This window comes from Oncorhynchus nerka, linkage group LG13 (assembly GCF_034236695.1).
Source record: "Oncorhynchus nerka isolate Pitt River linkage group LG13, Oner_Uvic_2.0, whole genome shotgun sequence".
NCBI lineage: Eukaryota > Metazoa > Chordata > Actinopteri > Salmoniformes > Salmonidae > Oncorhynchus > Oncorhynchus nerka.
In genome coordinates, this window is record NC_088408.1 from 58,723,177 (window position 1) to 58,745,028 (window position 21,852).

The following is a 21,852-nucleotide window of genomic DNA, read 5'->3' on the forward strand; positions in this document are numbered from 1 at the left end:
TAAAAGTGAGATCTGCACTAAATTACTAAATAAACAGATGCTGAGGTCGGCTCGGATACTTTTCATGAGCTATAAAAATGGTGCAAAAAGGGAAAAGAGAACACTATTCCTTCCATACCTAGCTATAGAGGGAACACCTGCTGTAAAATAAACACGGGCTCATACTGAAACCCCGGCGAGTTACCCGGCGAGTCCTGTGTACTGTACGATTGAGTTCCTAGGTGTATGATCGTTACGTTTAGAGTGGGAGAAGCAACCAAAAATACAAAGTCATTTGTGAGAATACGATGTAAACTTGAATGTGCCCTCCACATCTGAAATAGAATTGCTTCGCATATCACTCACTTCTTTAAGCCTTAAGGGTTTAAAGAGTACTTCAGTATCTACCACCAGATCTTGCAAACGTGCAATCTGCAAATGAAAGTGTTTTTACTGGTGTTTAACTGAGCAAACTCTGCAAACCCCTTCCAAAACATTTGCAACCATTGCAACAAAAAGATATACAACTTCAAAGTACACCAATACGGGCTATTCAACTATTTGCTTAAACGTAAATGCATGTGATGTTTCTATTTATAAAAATGTTTTAATGGATTAACTTTTTCCTTCGTTAGGATGGTAGCCTATTTTGAACCATGGTTTATAGAGCATGTGCTCATAGGTATCAACGTCGAGACCATTCCCTTCAAACCTAAGCGGCCAAATTTAGCAGTCCCTTTTAGAGTTTACGGAGCATGCTAGTGTACGCCTTAAATCAAGCACTCTTTGACAGATTCCCTTATTGCACTGAATGCCAACAGAGAGCTGAACTCTCTCAGGTCATGCTGTTGAATATCAACCAGTAAATCTTCTCTTTATTCATAAATTACTACTACAAATTCTAACTACACTGGCCACTCAGAGGAGGCTGAAGCTACTTTTTGGGATTATTGCAAAAGCATTGATCCTGGCTCAAAAGGTGTCCCTTCACTTGAATAAAGCTTTAATGAGGCCCTGGTGTACGGCAACGTGCCCCGACAATTGGCTCAATGTGCTGGCCAATCAGAGTGACACGTGACCCCCTAATCCCTCTTTATGAGAAGGGTAAGAACGTGTTGTCACTGTTGGTTTTGTGAATCGGCAGCCAAAATCCCCAATGATTTGTTAGGAAGGACAGATCTGAGAAGAGTAAGAGAAACAAAGCAGCGCGGGGGAAAGAGCGAAAAAGAGAGGGAGCGAGAGAGAGAGATAGAGAGGGGGAGAGTATGTGTGTGTCTCTGAGATGACAGAGCTTGGCTGAGAGAGTCCTCTGTGTGTAATCGTGTGTCCACATGCGAGCGCTTACCTTCCCTCTGAGCAGATTAACCTAACGCTCAATCCCGAGAGAGCAACAGGCGAGCGACACACAGAACAACTTCATTGATGGTGGGGGTGGGAAAGAGTAGAGTATAGGCGTGAGCGTACGTCCTTTGCTCCTTGCCAAAGGCAATTTCACCTCTGTTATTTCACAGCAGAACGTCAAGAACACTGAGTAATCCAAAAATACAACGGCGCCTCAAATCAAGCAAACAAATCACACTTTACTGAAATCTTACTAAGCTAATAGAACTTATAAAATCAGAGACTTGCACTGAGCTGTGCTTGTATTTACAGTAGTCACAAAACAACCCAGAGATGGTCGCAACACCAAATGCTCCTGGATGTGGCTGTACTTTTCCAGGATGTCTTCACGATCACAGCCTTTTTACTCAATTACTTTTCGCAAAAAAAAAGGTAGTTAAATAAAGTTGAATCATTTGCAGAAATCCTGACATTGAGTAAATAGTTCATTTGCATCTCGAATGATGGCACTAATTTACAGGTAGCGTATAAAAAATTGTATTATATTCATCTTATATATACGAGTGAATGCAATTATATTGTGCCAACGATCTGCATTTGACACACTCAGTCTTAGCTATAGCCTCTACCCACTGTTTCCCTATGGTGACAGAAATGAAAAGTACAGAGCCACAATCGAATATATGAAACAAGCCTTTACTCTATGTGCAAATATGGATAAGGGGTTCGATGCCAAAATATGAATGCAAATGTATTTGACATTTCTTAAAAGCAATGGCAATTGCCACAGGTTATTTGAGGTAGTGTTCCCTGTCCCACCCTTTATGACAAACTCAAATTAGCCTGGTAAAAGAGACACACACATTTCAAGAAAAAGGTCAGAAAAAAAAGAGTTAACAGAACATTGTCTACTGTACCAAAAGCTATCAATATCGATATGTTATGTATAATATATATTTTAAATATATTTCTACAATTAATATAGAGCCCTGATTTACAAGCACCATCTATACTATGCACATAGCTGAATAAGTACTTATCTTTCTGATGGGTAGAAACGGCCACCTACTAGATCTTCCTTAACCCCCAAGAAAACAGACAAGCTTCAGTTTGTCAGAATTAGTCATCACCAAGCTATCTTTCCTCCACAATTTGGCTACATTGCTTGAGCGCCTTACTTTGCACCAATAATTAATTTCCAGAGACTGAGTATAATTCCACATGGACATTGTACTATAAATACAGTATGGAAGCTGAACCATTTGGCCTGGCAGTAATGTAAGTTAACGGGTGTGAATGTGACTTATTGTACACTGTTTAAAACAGTAAGGTATAGTAACTAACCCTCATCTTGATAATATGCCAGAAAAACATGTGATGTTGAGTTGGATTCATTCAGAATTCTTTGGAAAACTTTGTCGAATTGTAAAATATGTTTATCTAATAGGAGCCTAACTTTTGACAAGTTGAATTCAACCTAGAAAATGAGCCGCTCATATAAGATTACAATTATTTAATTATTAACAGTCCATACTTTCCTAATTTGTGGGACCCGCAGAAATTGTGAATGTTATTCTGGGTTGTGACCCGTTATAAATGCATAGGCTTCAGTAGATTCACACGCGACTACCGGTACATATATTGAAACGAATAGGCCTATACGAATATTTCAGAGTAATCATTTTTAAATACTACATAATATAAGTCATATACCGAGAATATGAGTCGCCCTAGTAGCCCATTGTGCGCCTGTTGATACGGTGTTGCGATATTGTGGGAAATAAGCACTTCAAGGTCAAAGCACACATTAACAATACCACAAGACAAACCTTGACTCTCGTAAATAGACTCCGTAAAACGCTACTTTGCTGCGTTTAGCCTATAGGTCTGGAGATACAATGGTCATGGTTACGTTGTATAGTTTGTTGGGAGGCAACGCGCTTCAAAATCGCGCTCAAGTATACCGGTGGTGTCAAACTGACACATACAATTATAAATAAAGAGACCTCGCTGCTCGAGATACAACGTGTCCTCTGGATATGACAAAAAGAATTATAGATGTAGGAGCACGCTACTCACTTTATTATGCATGAAATCTGTCCGGTAAGTGTGAGATACCACAGGCAGTCTCCGGCTGTGTCGTCCGGCCGAATGACAGCGTAGAGGAAGCCGATGCGTGCCAGGGATGGACTTCGCAAAGACGCACTTAAATCCAGCACGGGCAGGAACGCAACATGAAAAAGAACCGTGCCGAAAAGTCGCCTATGTGTGTTGACAACAATAAAAAACAAGTCGGTCTCTCGTCTGAAAGTGTGTTTGAGGACAGTGAGGATGGTTGCTTGGTCTCCAGTGATGTGTCGGCGAAAGGAATGGGACGGTTAAAGCCGTGGACGTCTGTAGCTGATGATGTTGTGAGGGCTGTTTCTGATCGCTCCCACAATCCCGGTCGAGTCTCTCACTCACCCTCTCTTAGCGCGAGGAGAAATAATCGGTTTTACTCCTGAAAGGGGGCGGGCTCACATTTCCCAACTACTTTAATGAAAGAGGCATAGCAATAATGCATTACTATCTCAAACCCGATCAAGAGGACAGACAATTAAGCACCGTGAAAGGACTGTCAGTGTATGATTATGCGATCTAAATAACCGTGGAGGGTGCGTTTTCAACTACATCAAATTCAAGTTACCAAACTGTTGTTGTTGTCCTTGTAATATATTATATTAACTTTACGCACTGACATTAATTAAGCACTAAATATAGTTGACTTTAATCTGTTTTTTATTTATTTATCGGATGCAGCATAGCCTATAGGCCTAGATTAAACAACCACAATACTACTACTACAACTACTACTACTAATAATAATAATAATAGTAATAATAATAATATATTGTTTCAATTTGTCAAAGGATATTTTCTAAAAACATTCAAGATCTTTGCACAAGTAGCTGTTTCTGTGAGAAAATGCAATGTTCAGGATCTACAAGAGCTGTCCTGCATCTGCCAATCATTCTCCAGTCCCCAGTTATCTCACAAGATAAGGCCTGACACAGACAGTAAGCATGAGGAAATTAGCAAGTGTTATCCCCCAACCAAATGATTTGAAAACATCCACTCTATTAGTGTGAAGATAACAATAAAAACAGCAAGCATGCCTCTTCAGATAAGACAGAGGAGCCAAACCTATTTGTGAGATGATCCCAGATAGGCCTGGTAATACCAGGACTCTATTATATTCAAATGATATGCATCTCAGCCTCAAGTTTCTTGAATAGTAGTTGGAAAAATAACAATCTTAATTTCCCCTTTTTGTCAAACAGTATTCCTGGCCATAGACTCGCTTAACATTATTTGAACCCCTGTACAGGCCTTTCACCTCAGTACAATACAAGGCAAGTCAGAGAAAAAGGGGAAACCTGAAATCAGACGTAAATAAATCACGCTTGCTAATCTGCTTGACGGGCGAACATCACTGCCTGCAACTGAAGCCTGTGGTGTCCGATAACTCGGGATACCACCTTCACATCACGTGACCCTTTCATCTTCAATCGCATTTCCTCGGACTAAACCCCAGAATAATTGATAGGCTAGAATGTGTTAGACATAGTAGGCCCATCACAAAACATGACAGTTATCAATGGCAGGCCGTGAAGCTCAGCATGCCCCACCCCCCTACACACACACACGGGTCGCATAGTAACTCATATCATATCACTTTGTATAGGATAGTTGAATCTGAGTGTTAATGGTGATCATTTGTGGAGCCTTGCTCACAGGGTGGTGCTGTGTATTTTTATTGTGTCGTGTGTTGGGGGTTGCTATGGATTGACAGACTGTACAATTTATGGGAGATTGTACCCACCACATTCACTATTCCTTCGTTTTCAGTCGTCAAACTCCATGCCCTTTGTGGTGTGTGTGTTGTTTGTAGTCTGTCAGTGATTCATCCGAATTCATCAGTGTTTGAGGTCGTCTTCAAATGGTTGGCACTTGGAGAGATCAGAGGATGGTAATCAGACTGGGAGAATGCTGGGTAAACCAGTCACTTATAGAAGAGTGTGTGTGAGATGCAATGGCTATATTGAAACTATTGGGAAAGTTGACCTGAAGTGGCGAGGATCTAGAGGGAGGAGTCTACGGTAAAGAGACTTGCCCAGTCAACGCACACAAATGACTGAACTTACTCGAAGGAGTTGCAAATTAGATGCCACTATGGCTGCACAATGTATAACTCAATGGCCTCTGAACAGTATGAAAATAGTAATAAAGTAGTCCGTGCTCTGCATCATGGGCAAACACTATGTGTTTGTAACGTTATCATATAATTTATATTGGATAACTTTATATAGGGATTGAGTTATTATAGCACTTGATCGTATTGCAGAGAGGCGTGAGACTGATCGGGTCAGCACATCTAACTGAGTCTGTTTTGTCTTGTGGGTATACGGTCACTGACAAAATGTGACAAATCTGAAGACATTGTTGTGCCACTCTCTTTTCATGTGAACAGCCATTCCAGGACATTGTTACATCTTCTCGTCTCCCATTCTCCTCATAGTCTTTGTCCTGCCTTGTAAATAGATGAACTTGCTAGTTTCCTAAACTAGCCTGACATATCATTACGGCCCGCGGATAGCAACCCCTACACCCTCTTTTATCTTGCCACCATGTATAATGTTGAATGTTGTCCGTTAATCAACTAACCATATTTAAGTCAATCTAATTCCCCTAGTAATGCGTCACGTCGTCTAATTGAAGCAGGGTCACGGAGCATAATATACAACATACCTTTGCTTTTAACATGGCCCGACATAGAAGATTTGGCTCGTTTACTATTCTGTGTACAACAGCATATAGACCTATATTTCCCATAAAACAACATTTAGCCCACCCCTGGATCCCACTGTCCCATCCTGACACACTTTTATTGTGGCTCCCCTCCCTTTGTCCCCCCCCATTATGAGAAATTCCCAACCTGTACATGTTTAGGACTTTAAGGGAATTGACAGTCACATGCATATAATGTACTGTTTGCCAGAATGATTATGCAATTTGAAACATGTCACTCTGTATAAACACACGGTAGGCTTTTGGTCGAATGCAATTTCATGAGGTTTGGCATGAATTGTGCATGGAGGAGATGAGGAAAACGATGACTGTTTGTGAGTCGAACACACAAGTGCGGTTACGGATATTGATCTTACTCAGATAGTCTTTAAAGAATTCTCTGGGAGTGACTTTATAGCATGTGACACATAATAGGCTGCCTGATGTGTGTGTGTTTTTGTAATGGGTAGAAAAAAAGGGAGCCGGTCTGCCTTTCATAAGAGCACTGTAAACACCGATACATTTCCTGGGTAAACAGGAACAGCCCGGGCCGGGTGTAATCTGTTGTCGATCATGCTCATGTGAAAACACAATCTGCCTGTCACAGTTGATAAGGTTGTCAAGCACTCAGTCCCACCCCGGAGAATCAGCTTAGCGCTGCAGTGACATATTTGAAGAGGCTTCCCATTGTTGGTGTGTAACAGTCTCACTCTGTCTCCTATTCCGTAATGAGTTGGAGAGAGACAGGTGTTATTTTGACATTGGCTTGATTTTACATGATGAGGCCAAATGCATTGTAGTGACCTACAGGCTAACTTCACACAGGATCCATAGGGCTATAGATTGTGTGTGTGTGTGTGCGAGTGCTTATGCCTGTGTGTGTGTGTGTGTGTGTGTGTGTGTGTGTGTGTGTGTGTGTGTGTGTGTGTGTGTGTGTGTGTGTGTGCGTGCGTGTGCGTGCGTGCGTGTGTCTCTGCGTACCACACTACAATCTCCGTTACTGTGCTTAAACAGTAGCGGAAGTGCCAGAGATCTCTAGATCAGTCCACCATATGTACTGGCTATTGATCTCATGGAAGATACACCAATACAATACTCACTGCACAGTGCACAGGAGAATATTCAGAGACAAAGATCTACACTGTGGGATCTTTCTCTTCCCCTCTTCTGCAGTATTTGTGTAAGTGATCCAAAGCATTACATTACATATAATTTTGTCTGCCTTATTAATAAAGCCCATAATGAAACTCTGAAGGCAATATCATTAGTAATTACAGTTGTAGAATGATACCACTGTACAGTATAATTAGAAAAGCAACGGCAAGAAAGCCACTTTTTAATTAACAGATGCCATATGCCCTTATGCAAGACAATTGTGTTTAATATATACTTCTGTACACAATGACACAATAGTTTCCCACATTTCAAGGGTGAGATTCTGACAACATCGTGCAACGAAGTGCATTTGCATGTAGTGAATTATGAAAAGGTTGTGTAGCGCTCACTGTATACACTGTAGGAATTGAAAAGTCAGAAAAGTCAAGTATCAGAAAAATATCTAAATATGTTTTGTTTTGGGTTTTTCACCTCTCTACAGGAAGTGAGAAATGGTTCAGTACTACTAATGGTTCAGAACTACCAATGATTCAGTGATACTAATGGTTCAGTACGGCCTAGTGGTTTTCCAGTCACCCTCTCTGGCCTGAGCCACTGAATTCACCCATAAAAGCAGTGTAACTGTCACGGACGTCCTCCTCTTCATCTGAAGAGGAGAGGCGAGAAGGATCGGAGGACCAAAATGCGGCGTGGTATGTGTTCATCATGAATTTTAATAAAGAAAACACTGAACACTGAAACACACTATACAAAAACAATAAACAAAATAACGACCGTGAAGCTAATGAGAACTGTGCTGACACAAGCAATCAACATAGACAATCACCCACAAACAAACAGTGCAACCCAGGCTACCTAAGTATGATTCTCAATCAGGGACAACTATTGACACCTGCCTCTGATTGAGAACCATTCTAGGCCGAAACATACAAATCCCCAAATCATAGAAAAACAAACATAGACTGCCCACCCCAACTCACGCCCTGACCATACTAAATAAATACAAAACAAAGGAAATAAACGTCAGAACGTGACAGTAACATTAGCAGGAGACACATGGGGATTATACTGTACTGTATAACCCCCAGACCTACAGTCCAATACAGGGCTCAACTAGCATTACAATCTTTCTTTTAATTGCCCGACCCCCTCACTATTCCCCCCACTAGCAGTGGATCAAGAGCACTGTAAAATATTCCTCCATACAATGCAGAGATCCAGCCTTTTCACTATTCATTGTGGCAGTACTTTATATTATTTCCCCCATAAAGTCCTAAAGTGCTTTCATTTAGCTAGAGGCAATTTTCTGGGTGAGGCATGTATAATTACATTGTTTTGGTAGGCCAAAAAGCTACAATACCACGACGCAATGCACATACAGTGGGTAGCATGTTCACAATTGTACTTCTCGATGCTAAAAGCTTATTAGATGTCGAATTCATTTGATATCGTCGACGGACTATCGTAACTGCACGTTGAAGGTTTTCCCACAACTTTTGCTTGACGACTGGTGAAGTAGTGGTGAAGTCGTCACAGAGCTTTGCCACGTGAGAGATGCTTTTGGTAGCTTGCGTGTTGTCTTGTTCAAACAGCGTCCGAACACTACACCTCTGATACATTATGGATGAGGCACAAGCAGCAGGACAAGCTCTCCCTTTATTCTGCCTGACACCTCTGTTACCCCACAGGAAAAGGCCCACGGTCGTGTGACTGTGTTCGCTGGCTGAACTACTGCTATTGGTACCGAAGGGTGAGGCCACCATTGGGGACGTGTTGGGTCTTCACCTTGAGGTAACCACCTCCTACCCTGCTCTGCCAAAACGGTTCACGACTAAACATACGCCCCCAAGACAAGACTTGGCTGGTCATTATATAGATAAACTCATCCATTATTCAAATAATGATACGATAATCACATGGCTTTCCCAGAGTTTGATGTTGAAAGCTCAAAGTATTGTTATGTCCTCCATGTGGAGACCAATGCACGGTATGTTGAGTTGTTATGCAGTTATAGGTGCTGTCTATAGGGGAGCCATAGACCCTTGTCAAAGCTGATTCAATTGGCTTAGCAAATGAGCTATGCGTGGCATTGGCCAGTGAAACTTACGACGACTCATTGTTCAACTATCTAACAGGAAACTGCAAATGATAGTATCCCACACAGTTTTCTCATTAATGGAAAGTATACATGTCATTGCTACATCTTTGTTTCAATGGGTCGTAAAATATTAAGAATTGCCATTCCTTTGTAGCTAGCATCCCACAGCCTCATTAATAGTGCTGAATATTTAATCAATACATGAAGAGTTTTAATATTCACATAAACTTCCATTTGCTGTAGCCCCTCAAGATGCTAAAAATCGCAAACGCTGACAGGGACAGTCGTCTCCGCTTCCTAAACTCCCTCTTTTCTTCTGTTCAGAGAACGCAGGATGGCTGTGGTTTCGCTCTACACGTCAGTCTTTCACTCAACGTTCCCTTTGTCTCCAGATGACTTCATGGGAGAAAAAAAGAATGGCTTCTCCCTCGCTAATGATTTTTCCTCCTTTTGAACGGCTGGAAAGTAATTCGCTCCCGACTGCTCAGAAACAGGGATAGTTATTTTATTGTTTCAGCCCCTCTTTAACAGAGCCTGTGTAGTGGGGATTCCAACGTAACATTTTCTTTTCTCCAGTGGAGGGGTGCCAACCAGTGTTTCCTGAGGCTGAGCAGAGGCTGTACCTGACAGATGTTGTGTGTTACCCTGTGGCATTGGAAAGATCACACACGTGATTTGACATTTCAGCAGTCATGGTCATAATGTGAATATTTAAACCGATCAAGGTAGAGTATTGTCGTTGTTAACATAAATCCTACTGCCGTAAGGTAAATCATATTTAAGAATCTGACATGATCATCATTTGTAGTTTTGAGCTGTTATTATACAGCATATACAATATGTTTACACAGTCTGAATGCTCTTCACCAGCTGCTGAATTCATTTATATTATAAAATGATATATTTGCCCCTGAAGTATACATGCAATTAGGCATGCTGCACACACACACGTACACACACTTGTGTACAGTACATGTATACACTTACATAACACAAGTGCACACCTTGCTTTAGAACCATAAGAGCTGGTATAATGGGCAGAAGAAGAGTGGTGTAACAGAATAGGTTAGTTTAGGGGGTGTACAGTGCAGTATGTGTGTGAGTGGGGATGGGCCCTGTGGCGATATTGCCCTACTCCTTTGGCACGCTACAGGGGGAAAGAAATCCAATCATAAATTATTCAAATAAGATCTGAGAGTCCAGGCTACTTGCGTGACAAGGATGTCCTTCCACCTAGGTCTTGTTCAGCCTGAGCCCCAGGACCTCTCAATACTGTGCCCAGACCTGATCTAGGGTCAGTCCATACGCAAGGCTTTGGGCCTTTCAGACACCTGCATGGCTTGTAAATCACCAGGTTAAAGTGGTACAACTGTGCATCAGTAAGGCTGGGGCCTAAAATGAGGGCATGAGGTCTGGGGACGGGAGAATAGAACTGATCATTCCCATGACAACCACTACACAGCACAACTACCTACAGCAGCGGTGACCTCCACCCGTTCTCCTGACTACTTAACATCACTCGGCAGAACTATGCAGCATGTGTCTCCCACATACAGCAACTGACTCTGATAACATCTAACTGTGAAGCAAAGCAAATGGAAGTCGTTGTGCTTTAATGTGAAACGCAGCCCTAACATGATCCAGTAGGCCCCGCGACCCCCGGCAAAGGGAGACACAGTGTGGCAGACGTGAGGCGGCGTCTAATCTCTCCGTGCCTCCAGCGTCACACTTATTCTTATTCAGACGCCATCAGACAGGAGGCAAGCCACTGAGATTAGCTGCAGATCAAAAGGCTTGCTGCCTCGCGTAGTGCGAGCACCATTAATGTTTTGTAGATTTAGGCAGCCCCAGTGCACTGGCACTCTGTAGGGGCGGCAGAGAAACCGAGCGGCGTACTGTACAAACGGCACCGACACTGCTCAGGGGGGTAGACTTAGACTGGAAAGGTGTTTTTTCATAAACGAGGCCTGACTGCCGCTGGGACGTGGAAATTTGAAATGAAATAATAAAGCGAGTAGAAGAGAAAGGGGGGAAGAAAAAAGAAACTAGGCCCGTTACTGCAAGCAATTACAGTGGAACAAAGATACTTGTCCTTTCTATGCCTTTGCGATGAAACTGCTTCCATGTGTATAATACGTCTTGGTTAAGTAATCATTTATTTTGAATATGAATTGCACTTTCTACGATAACATGGCTTGTGTATCCAAAGATCATGGCATCTGGATCAGCAATATCCAGCATAACCATGACAACTACTGCCAAGCCATATAACAAGAGCAATTAAAACACAACAAGTAGCTATGGACGCCTATAGATCCTGCTTTCTACGTAATCTACCTTCTACGTAAGGCTTAATGTAAATCCAAACAAGCATATCGATTGCACCAGACTTGTAAAATGACCAGGACAATGTGCTCAAGTCTAATCTCTGTAATTAAGGTAGCCAAGTTTAGATACAAACAAAGACCTAAACACATGGTTATCTTTTTGCTGTGATTGTCAGGTGTACTACTGACCCCACAATAAGCATAATTTGTCATTACGGATAGAAGGTCAATTTGGAGTGGATCAAGACTGTGAGAAGCTTCCAAGAGAATGGGTAGGTACAGGAAAGTGACACAGGACATGGTACAGAGTGGTAGCGAAGCGACAGGATGGGGGTGGTGGTTGGAGGTTCAAAGGGAGAGAGATGCCTGCGTAAGAGAGCTCGCCACCCTGCAGAGAGGGTTTCCTCAACTCCGCTTCCGATCAAAGCGGTGGAATTTGGTGGCAAAAAGTTTGTAAGCGAAGAGAGATCTTTGTAAACTGGTTTGAAGAGATGTCTCCTCTTTTCAGGGTTAATGTTAAGAGGTAAAAAAAAAAGTTGTGCCTCACAATGTATGCCTGAACCTACTACTAAGCTATATGAAATTGTTTTAAGAAGGTCATACCAATGATCATTTTTCTATTTGATTTAGAATTTTAAGATCCCTTGAAGTACCAAAACAATATATGAAAAAAGTATTTGATGGAAAATCATCTGTACCAACTTCAGACGAGTCCCAAGACGTTTTTGGGGGGGATCACCACATAGTGTTCATGAGAGTCTCATATTTCCATAGAGGGAGAGTCTCATCTTTCTTTGTAGGCCAAACCTTTCGGACACTACAGACAGTTTTGTGGTCTGACAAACACCGCTCTGTCACCTTTCACTGCCGATGCGGAAATGCGATGTCCTAAAACAGTTGATTGATGCAAAAGAAAACAGATATGTCTCGCTTAAAACTGAGCGATTTTTGTGGGGATTTTTATATTATGCTAATTCGATTTCCGAGGGGGCACGGACAGCGACTCTAGGTTAATACTCTATATGACTCTGGGTTAACCCAATCATCTTGGTGGGAGAAATAAGAATGGTACAATGTATACCATTATACAAATGTACATTTGTTAATTTGCAGTAACTCTGTTATTATTATTATTATTGTTATTATGGATATTATTAAATTGTTATAATAGATATTACTGCTACTGAATTGCCTGCTGATGGGCCATCAACAGTTGTCTTTAATCTGGTTGCTAAATTAGGCTCCCAGAACATTCCCACATGCCCAATCGGCAATACAAAAATGACTTCCAAATGTCTGAAGAAAAAGATTAACAAAGCCATTCAGCATCCATAAAAATCGAACTAAACTTTTGTTTGGATATGGAATTCTTCCTGGTTGTTTTAGGATGTTTGCCTGCTATTGAGTAGAGGCAGTTGGTTCAATATCAACTCCCTTCAGTTGTTGGAGTATGACACATATCTTACTTAGTGTTAATCTGTGTGACAAAAATTGATATTGATGTCTGCAGCAGCCATTTAGGTAGCTACCTTGCAGGTGTAAGCCATTTGTAAGGAAAACAGCATGTTGAAGCCAGGCGCTTTTCACTCACAGAGGATTTCAGATTGTGCAATGAGGTGTTATTAGCAATTAACCTTAGGAAGATCAATAACCCAAACTGACTGAATACACAACACAGTATTATTATTATTAAGTCCTTCTTTAGATAGTCAAACCTTTCGTCATGCCTTAGAGAAGTAAAAAGGTAGACATATGTAGCTACAGGAGCCTCGATTGGCCATTCACTTGCACAGAAGTGATTGGCAACAGCTGTTAGTGACTGCCTGATCTCCAGCTTCAGCATAGCTCAACCCTTAAGATTTTCCATCCACTTGGTTCTCTGTCACGCACTAAGTGTAAGTACCTAAGGTAAAACAACCTAGCCTCAATTATCTGCCCTTGTCCGTCCATATGGGTCCGATAACACAACAAAATGATTGTTTCACTTTTCAATAAAGTCAAAATGAATAATTTACTAACAATACGCGAATACTATATTACAAGAGAGTTAGTTGTTTGACAGATTTATTGCCGTTGTCTTGGAACATGCCATCATCCACTCTATGGCAAAAAGAGCACCACTGCCAGAACCTGATTTTTCCACATGCAGAAAGTCACAGTACACCATGGAGAGGAAAAGGGGAAGGTGGGATTGTGCTCTGTAAACTCACCCGTGCCGTTCTTTGCTTCTCCAGGAAGTATCACCCTACAGAACCAATTGAAGGCCAGCTCAATCAAACAGTCACAAGTGGGAAAAAAAGAGATACCTGTTAGAGATAAAAGTAAAAGTTAACTGAAAAACAAAACAAAAAATGTCCTGCATGTATAAAAGCCAGACCAGCTGGCTTTGAACAGAAACCCCAGTTTTGGGTTGTGTTTAGCCTCCGATCTCTTTCCACACTGAACTCAGGAGTTGTTCTGGCCAACCACCCACCCACCCCCACCCCATGTCCCCCTCTCCCCTCCAGCCGGTCCACCTGCCTCAGTCACTCCTGAGTATATTTAGTCCTCTGAGGGATCAGTGACACCCAGACCTTTGTCAGCGGTGGCATATATTCGCTAGATTATTGCCCCCCAAAATAATATTACCGTCCAATAAGGGGCACAAAAAAATAATAATATTACAGTCTTGTATTATTTTAAATAACCACAATATTCAGGAAATAGTTAAATTAATACCTGATAAAATCATCCAAAGCAGCTAGAAGAAAGTTGAATAAATGAAATAAGCCTTAGTATCAACTAAATAATCACAAAAGAAGAGTTCAGAAGAGGAACTTCTTTTCACGTGGTTATTTTCCAGTGACGAAATATGACAATCTCAAAATCTAACAATATTGAATGGTACTCCTATATTATTTCATGCTTCCACTGAAATCAATAAAACTGATGTACAGATGGATAATATTATATGAGGGGTGATATGTTGGAAATATGAGTGAAATATGGATGAATATTCCTCCTAAACAGAAAAAGGGGACACTGTTATTAAAGATTGGGTTGGAGCACCGGCATCCTCTGATGTTTAGGGAATCACGCTGTTGTCTTTGTGCAAACACATTAGTATTGATCTGATCCTGTTATATTGTTTACATGGTTCTGGACAATGGAAATTCACTTATCTGTTTTTTTTAAGTGAGTGGGATCTCTTTGTCTACAATCTTTATACTAATGTATGATAGAGTCCATAACAATACCACTACAGGACATTGAATCATCACAGGAATTAAACAATATTATTTACAAACTTTTACAAGCTTCTCTGTGTTCAAGAGTGTATGCTCTCTCCATTGGTCTGCAAGGCAAAGCATACTCCCAGAGAGTACAAAACACACGCATGCCTTTACACACGCAAACACTAACTGGTGTCCTGCCGTCATGATTTTGGCTGGGGCTTCCCGCCCGGCGTGATTGGGCCAGGCTTTGGAGGCCTGATCCTGAGCTCTCTCCCCTGTCTCTCTCCCCACAGGAGTCTGCTCCAATGAGGGGAGACCGAGCCCTGGAGCCTGGCTGTCTGTCTGTTGGTCTGGGCAAGGTGGAGGAGGAGGAAGAGGGATTGGCACTCTATGGCAGTTTTGCCTGGTACAGTGTACAGTACTGGACCGCAGGAGCTAGTAGGGGTACCAGCAAACGTGCTGTCCCTCTTAAACAAGGACCTGTCTGGCCTGTCTGAAGACTCTGTCTGTCCACACCATGGCCCTATGTGTGAGAATGTGTTTTTTTGAGTATTTTTGTGTTTTATAGTGTGTGTGTGTGTGTTTAAGTTATACTATCATTGTGGGGACCAGAAGTCCTCTCAAGGATCGTAAAACAACAAACATTCTGACAAGTAGGGACATTTCGCCAGTCCCCAAAAGGAAAAGGCTATTTTAGGCTTAGCGGTTAGGTTTAGTGTTACAGTTAGGGTTAGAATTAGAATTAGGGTTAGGGGTTAGGTTTAGGTGTTACATGTTGGGTTAGGGTTAGGGGTTTGGGTTTAAGTTATGGTTCGGTTAAGGTGAGGGAAACTAGGATTTTGAGTGGGAATCAATTGTTTGGTTCCCTTCCCACAAGGATAGTGTGTGTGTATGCATGCATGCATGTATGTGTGTGTGTGTGTGTGTGTGTGTGTGTGTGACAGAGGGTGTGGCTGGATGTACGTGCCACTGCTCTAGAGACTGCAGGCTGCGCCAGAGGTGGAACACAAAGCGTTCTGTCGAAGACAAGGTGACAGAAGATCGATGGGAAACTCGGCATGGCGCCTCCCCTGAAAACTCCTTTCATCGTTTTCTTTCCCATTTTTTCTGTTGCTTTATCGTTAAATCATCAACAGCAAATTATGGTAATTATGAACAATAATAGTGAAACCACTGACAGATTTGTGGAAGGCCGGCTGGATTTATGCATGTTTTTATAACATCACTACTGCTGTTGGCCGGCCGGGCTGAGAGCTACTGATTCAGCGTCACCTGATTCATTTGTACTTCTACTTCTCTTTTTGTCTGTGTTTATGTTTCTGTCCATCACTTCCGGTTTGTGGGTTCATGAGTGACTAATGCATGTGAGTAAATATTGTATAATGCTGATTGGCATGATACATGCCACATGCACTTGCCACATTTTGTTACGTTGCAGCCTTATTCTAAAATGTATTAAATAGTCCCCCACCCCCGCATCAATCTACACACAATACCTCATAATGACAAAGCAAAAATGGGTTTTTGACATTTTTGCAAATGTATAAAATTGAAAAAATGTAAATAAAACAATTACATAAGTATTCAGAGCCTTTACTCAGTATTTTGTTGAAGCACCTTTGGCAGCGATTACAGCCTCAAGTCTTCTTGGGTATGATGCTACAAGCTTGGCACACCTGTATTTGGGGAGTTTCTCCCATTCCTCTCTGCAGATTCTCTCAAGCTCTGTCAGGTTGGATGGGGAGCACTGGAAGGTGAAACTTCGACCCAGTCTGAGGTCCTGAGCACTCTGGAGCAGGTTTTCATCAAGGATCTCTCTGTACTTTACTCCGTTAATCTTTGCCTCGATCCTGACTAGTGTCCCAGTCCCTGCCCCTGAAAAACATCCCCACAGCATGATGCTGCCACCACCATGCTTCACCGTAGGGATGGTACCATGTTTCCTCCAGATGTGATGCTTGGAGTTCAATGTTGGTTTCATCAGACCAGAGAATCTTGTTTCTCATGGTCTGAGAGTCTTTAGGTGCTTTTTGGCGGGCTGTAAAGCGGCCTGTCATGTGCCTTTTACAGAGGAGGGGCTTCAGTCTGGCCACTCTACCATAAAAGCCTGATTGGTGGAGTATTGCAGAGATGGTTGTCCTTCTGGAAGGTTCTCCCATCTCCACAGAGCACCTCTAGAACTCTGTCATAGTGAACATCGGGTTCTTGGTCACCTCCCTGACCAAGGCCTTTCTCTCCCAGTTGCTCAGTTTGGCCGGGCAGTCAACTCTAGGAAGAGTCTTAGTGGTTCCAAACAACTTCCATTTAACAATGATGGAGGCCACTGTGTTCTTGGGGTTCATCAATGCTGCAGACATTCTCTTGTACCTTCCCCAGATCTGTGCCTCGACACAATCCTGTCTCGGACAATTCCTTCAACCTTATGGCTTGGTTTTTGCTCTGACATGCACTGTCAACTTTGGGACCTTATAGAGACTGATGAGTGTTTTTCCAAATCATGTACAATCAATTGAATTTACCACAGCTGGACTCCAATCAAGTTGTAAAAACATCTCAAGGATGATCAATGGAAACAGGATGCACCTGAGATCAATTTGAGCCTCATACCAAAGGGTCTTAATACTTGTGAAAATAAGGTATTTCAGTTTTTTTATTTTTAATACATTTGCAAACATTTCTAAAAAATTTCATTATGGGGTATTGTGTGTAGATTGCTGAGAAAAAAATAATCTTATTCAATCCATTTTAGAACAAGTCTGTAACTTAACAAAATGTGGGAAAAGTCAAGATGTCTGAATACTTTTTTGAAAGCACTGTAGCTGTAACATAAAGTATTACCTTACCTTAGGTGACGTGTGTGTTTCTGTGTGTGTGTGTGTGTGTGTCTGCACATCTGCGTATGTACAGTGTGTGTGAAAGACAGGGGGGGGGGGGGGGGGGGGTCAGCGGTGGCGGTGTGTTTTTCCTGCGTTTGTGCTCTGTGTGGCGTGAGCTGACTTCAGCGTGTCTTCTCAGCCCTCTGCTTCACACAAAGTCTCTCTGTGTGTGTTCGGCCCTGGAGACAGAGGGCAGACCGCAGCTCACAATCACCACCTAGCACATACCTCTTCCCCGCAGGCAGCCCCAACAGCCCGGCCTGGCTCAACATGGACCAACCAGACCCCTCCTCAGAAGACTTATTCTGATGAGCACTGTTGGTTTTCTAAGAAGGCCCCTGTGACATTGGCTGATAAAACACAGCACAGGAAAAGCAAAAGAACGATATATATAGATATAGATATATTTATATGTAGAGAGAGAGACATAGAGAGTGAGAGAAAGAAAGAAAGACAGAAAGAAAGAAAAAAAAGGAAAGAAAGAAAGAAAGAAAGAACGAAAAAGAAGAAAGAGATGAAGTGGGAGGGTAAGAGGGAGTGTGCACACCTCAGTCCAAAAACAATATTTTGACTGAAACTTTATCCCTTCCATTTGGCTCTTTTGAAAGATGGATTATGACTGGTGCCATGGATAACTCTTTATTCAGCACCTACAGTACACACGACATGAAGCGAATGCTATGGGTTCTTTTGCCTGTTGAACTTGCGGTAGAAGTGTGAGACTGATGCTAAATTGACGTATGCTGACTAATAAAATTTACCCATTTTAAAGTTATAAAAATACTGCAGCAAAAAATACAACAATTCTAATTGTATTAAAAACTATCAATATTTAGTTGTTAAATATAAAATATATATATGTAAAATAAAATAAACATTCAGGCATCAAAATGTATGTTTTCTACAGTTCAGGGGAGTTGGCGGTCACTCTGAAGGGCTCTCCCCCTCTCTCGATCTCCAGAACCCTCTTTCTTCCTCTCCTACATTCGCTACCCCATTTTTCTCTCTTAGTGTGAGCTCTTATTTTCTAATTGTCCAAGAGGCCCTCTGCCTCAGGTAGGGGGGAAGAAGGAGGATCCATATTGCCCCTGTTTATTACTACGGCAAATTCTAACATTAACTTTTGCAAAGAGTATGTCTGAAATGTAGGGATAATGTCATAATCCCAGTTCTCTGATAATATGAGCCAGATGTATGCCATTGGGATATGCTTAGAATCACTACTCGGGGAAGAATCAATCACAACACGTCTGTTGGAGAAAGACAGGTTGAGTGGCAAATGAGGTGAGTCCATCCCCTACTTATAAGGCACCACTGCCCGCCCTCTGCTTATTCTCGAACGTGCTTCTCTTCCTTGCGTTCCTGCAAGCAGGGAAATGCGGTGATACATCTCACTCATATTATCAGAGAATCGGGGTTAAGGCAGTAACACTAAGTTCTCTTTTAAATACTTGCTTCAATGTATCACATTGGCATATGGCCAAGTCCCATATCGCAGACATGCTCTCCGAAGCCAGGGCAATCCCAACGTAAGCAACTCTCACTGGCTTCGACATTGAGGCCAGTATGCAACAACGAAGGTGCAGGGACATCTAGTCATTAAAAAACTCCTAAATGTATGCGGGGAGGCCCAACATGTTGCATCGCAACTCTCTTGTAAAGAGATGCAGTGCCCAGAAGGTAGCCACACCTCTGATGGAGTGAGCCCTCAGGCCATCCAAGGTCTGTAAAACCCCTGCTATTATAAACCAACATAAAAGCCTCCACTATCCATCAGGAGAGTCGTTGACGAGGGAGGGGCATACCCTTGCAGGGAGGTGCCCAAGAAACGAAGAGTTGGTAGCTCTTGCGTAAAGCTCTTGTTTGATCCATATAAATGTGGAACGGTGGAGACGCTGTTCTTTTGTAGTAGTAAAGGGCGGAGTAGGGCCTAGTGTTTAGAGCTTTGGGCCAGTAGCTGAAAGGTTGCTAGATCGAATCCCTGACCTGACAAGGTAAAATAGATCTGTCGTTCTGCCCCTGATCAAGGCAGTTAACCCACTGTTCCTAGGCCGTCATTGTAAATAAGAATTTGTTCTTTAACTGACCTGCCTAGTTAAAAATAAAGGTACAAAAAAAAGAAAAGGGGGCTGTGGTGGTCATGACATTTTGTCAGCCAGTTATTTTCATGCAAAATTCTGATGGTCTCACGGCAATTGACCGTTAACATGAACACGTTTAACATCTCCAGGCCTACATTCAAACAAGCTGAATTACATGCCACTGATGCACACCTTTGGACATTTACATTTGAAAAAAATTTAACAAATAAATGTAATATAGACAATCGCAATAAATCAATTCTTTATTTTGGTCAGGTCTAAAGAAACATTATGATATGAAGAAAATCAATTTCAGAAAAACATAATATGAGTTGGCCTACTGTATGTTATCTGACTATGCTCCATTCCGTAGGCTTGTTCTGTTAGTTGGCAAGATATATTCATAAGTCCCTTGCCATTATTTTATATTATAAACTGTGTGGTTCTAGCCCTGAATGCTGATTGGCTGACAGCCATGGTATAACATACCGTATACCACGGTATGCCCCCAAAAATGTTTTTAGAACCTTTGATCTAAAATTGACCCTAGAAATCGTACTGTTCGGAGATCTGGAGAGTCAGACACCCTGTTAACGAAAATGTTTAGCTCCAATAGGAGACACGTCCATCCATTATAAATATGGGTAAGAAACATGGCTTTCTATATAAATCAGGCAGACAAGCATCGAGGCATTCCGTAACTGTTCAATTGAGTGTTAGAATGGGCAAAACTAGTAACCTAAGCAACTTTTAGCGTGCCATAATCGTCTGTGCCATGCGCCGGTTCCATTATCTCAGAAACAGATGGCCTCCTGTGCTTTTCACGCATGAGTGTCTAGGGTTTACCAAGAATAGTGTGACAAACTAAAAACATCCAGTCAGCGGCAGTCCTGTGGGCGAAAACAGCTTGTTGATGAGAGGTTGAAGGAGAATGGCAAGAATTGTGCAAGCTAACAGGCGGGACACAAACAGGCAAATAACGGCGCAGTACAACAGTGGTGTGCAGAACTTTTTCGGACCCTTGATACCAGTTGACACTTGATACCAATTAAACAACATTTCTATGACTCTAAGAATTCAGGCTGTTCTGGAAGCAAAAAGGTGTCTGACCCGGTACTCGATGGGTGTACCTAATAAACTGTTCGCTGAGTGTATATTTCCACACAATGAGGTTGTAATAATATTATGAAATTCAGAAAATTATAATAATGCCTTTTAGTGTAAAATGTCGGCCTGCTTTGGTGGGATGAAGTTTTGGCCTTCCATGGTGACATCACCATGCGGTAAGTTATTTAATAGACTAATAAGAAAGAGAGTTCCAAGTCTCTCTGCCAGTAACAGCTAATTTTCCATTTTCCCCTCCCCACTCAGACCACTCTTGTTTGAGAAATTGCTCTTTCCTAAGAAGCCATTTAAAAAATATATTTTTTACATTTTAATTGAAAACAATCTCTGGACGGATGGGCCGGCCCCAGGTGGTGAAGGTAGGAAACAACATCTCCACTTCGCTGACCCTCAACACTGGGGCTCCACAAGGGTGTGTGCTCAGCCCTCTCCTGTACTCCCCGTTAACCCACGACTGCGTGGCCATGCACGCCTCCAACTCAATCATTAAGTTTGCAGACGACACAACAGTAGTTTGCCTGATCACCAACAACGATGAGGCAGCGTACAGGGAGGAGGTGAGGGCACTCGGAGTGTGGTGTCAGGAAAACAACCTCTCACTCAAAGTCAACAAAACAAAGGAGATAATCATGGACTTCAGGAAACAGCAGATGGAGCACCCCCTATCCACATCGAAGGGACAGCAGTGGAGAAAGTGGAAAGTTTTAAGTTCCTGGGCGTATACATTGGCTTGTCACTCAAAACCCTGACAAACCTTTACAGATGCACAATCGAGAGCATCCTGTCGGGCTGTATCACAGCCTGGTATGGCAACTGCCCTGCCCTCAACCGCAAGGCTCTCCAGAGGGTGGTGCGGTCTGCACAATG

General features: G+C 42.2%; 1 protein-coding gene across 2 annotated transcripts in view; it reads right to left on the bottom strand.

The window, feature by feature from the left end:
• The window catches only part of mef2cb (myocyte enhancer factor 2cb), a 98,396-nt gene extending 84,282 nt beyond the window's left edge, over positions 1-14,114 (bottom strand). Inside the window, exon 1 of one of the 2 annotated variants that reach the window (XM_029677457.2) lies at positions 13,899-14,114. The gene's annotated coding sequence lies outside the window, so the exon portion shown is untranslated. Of the gene's footprint in view, positions 1-3,399; positions 3,775-13,898 lie in introns of those variants that run through there. The other variant, XM_029677455.2, reaches the window with a different exon arrangement.
• Between the last annotated feature and the right edge of the window lie 7,738 nt (positions 14,115-21,852).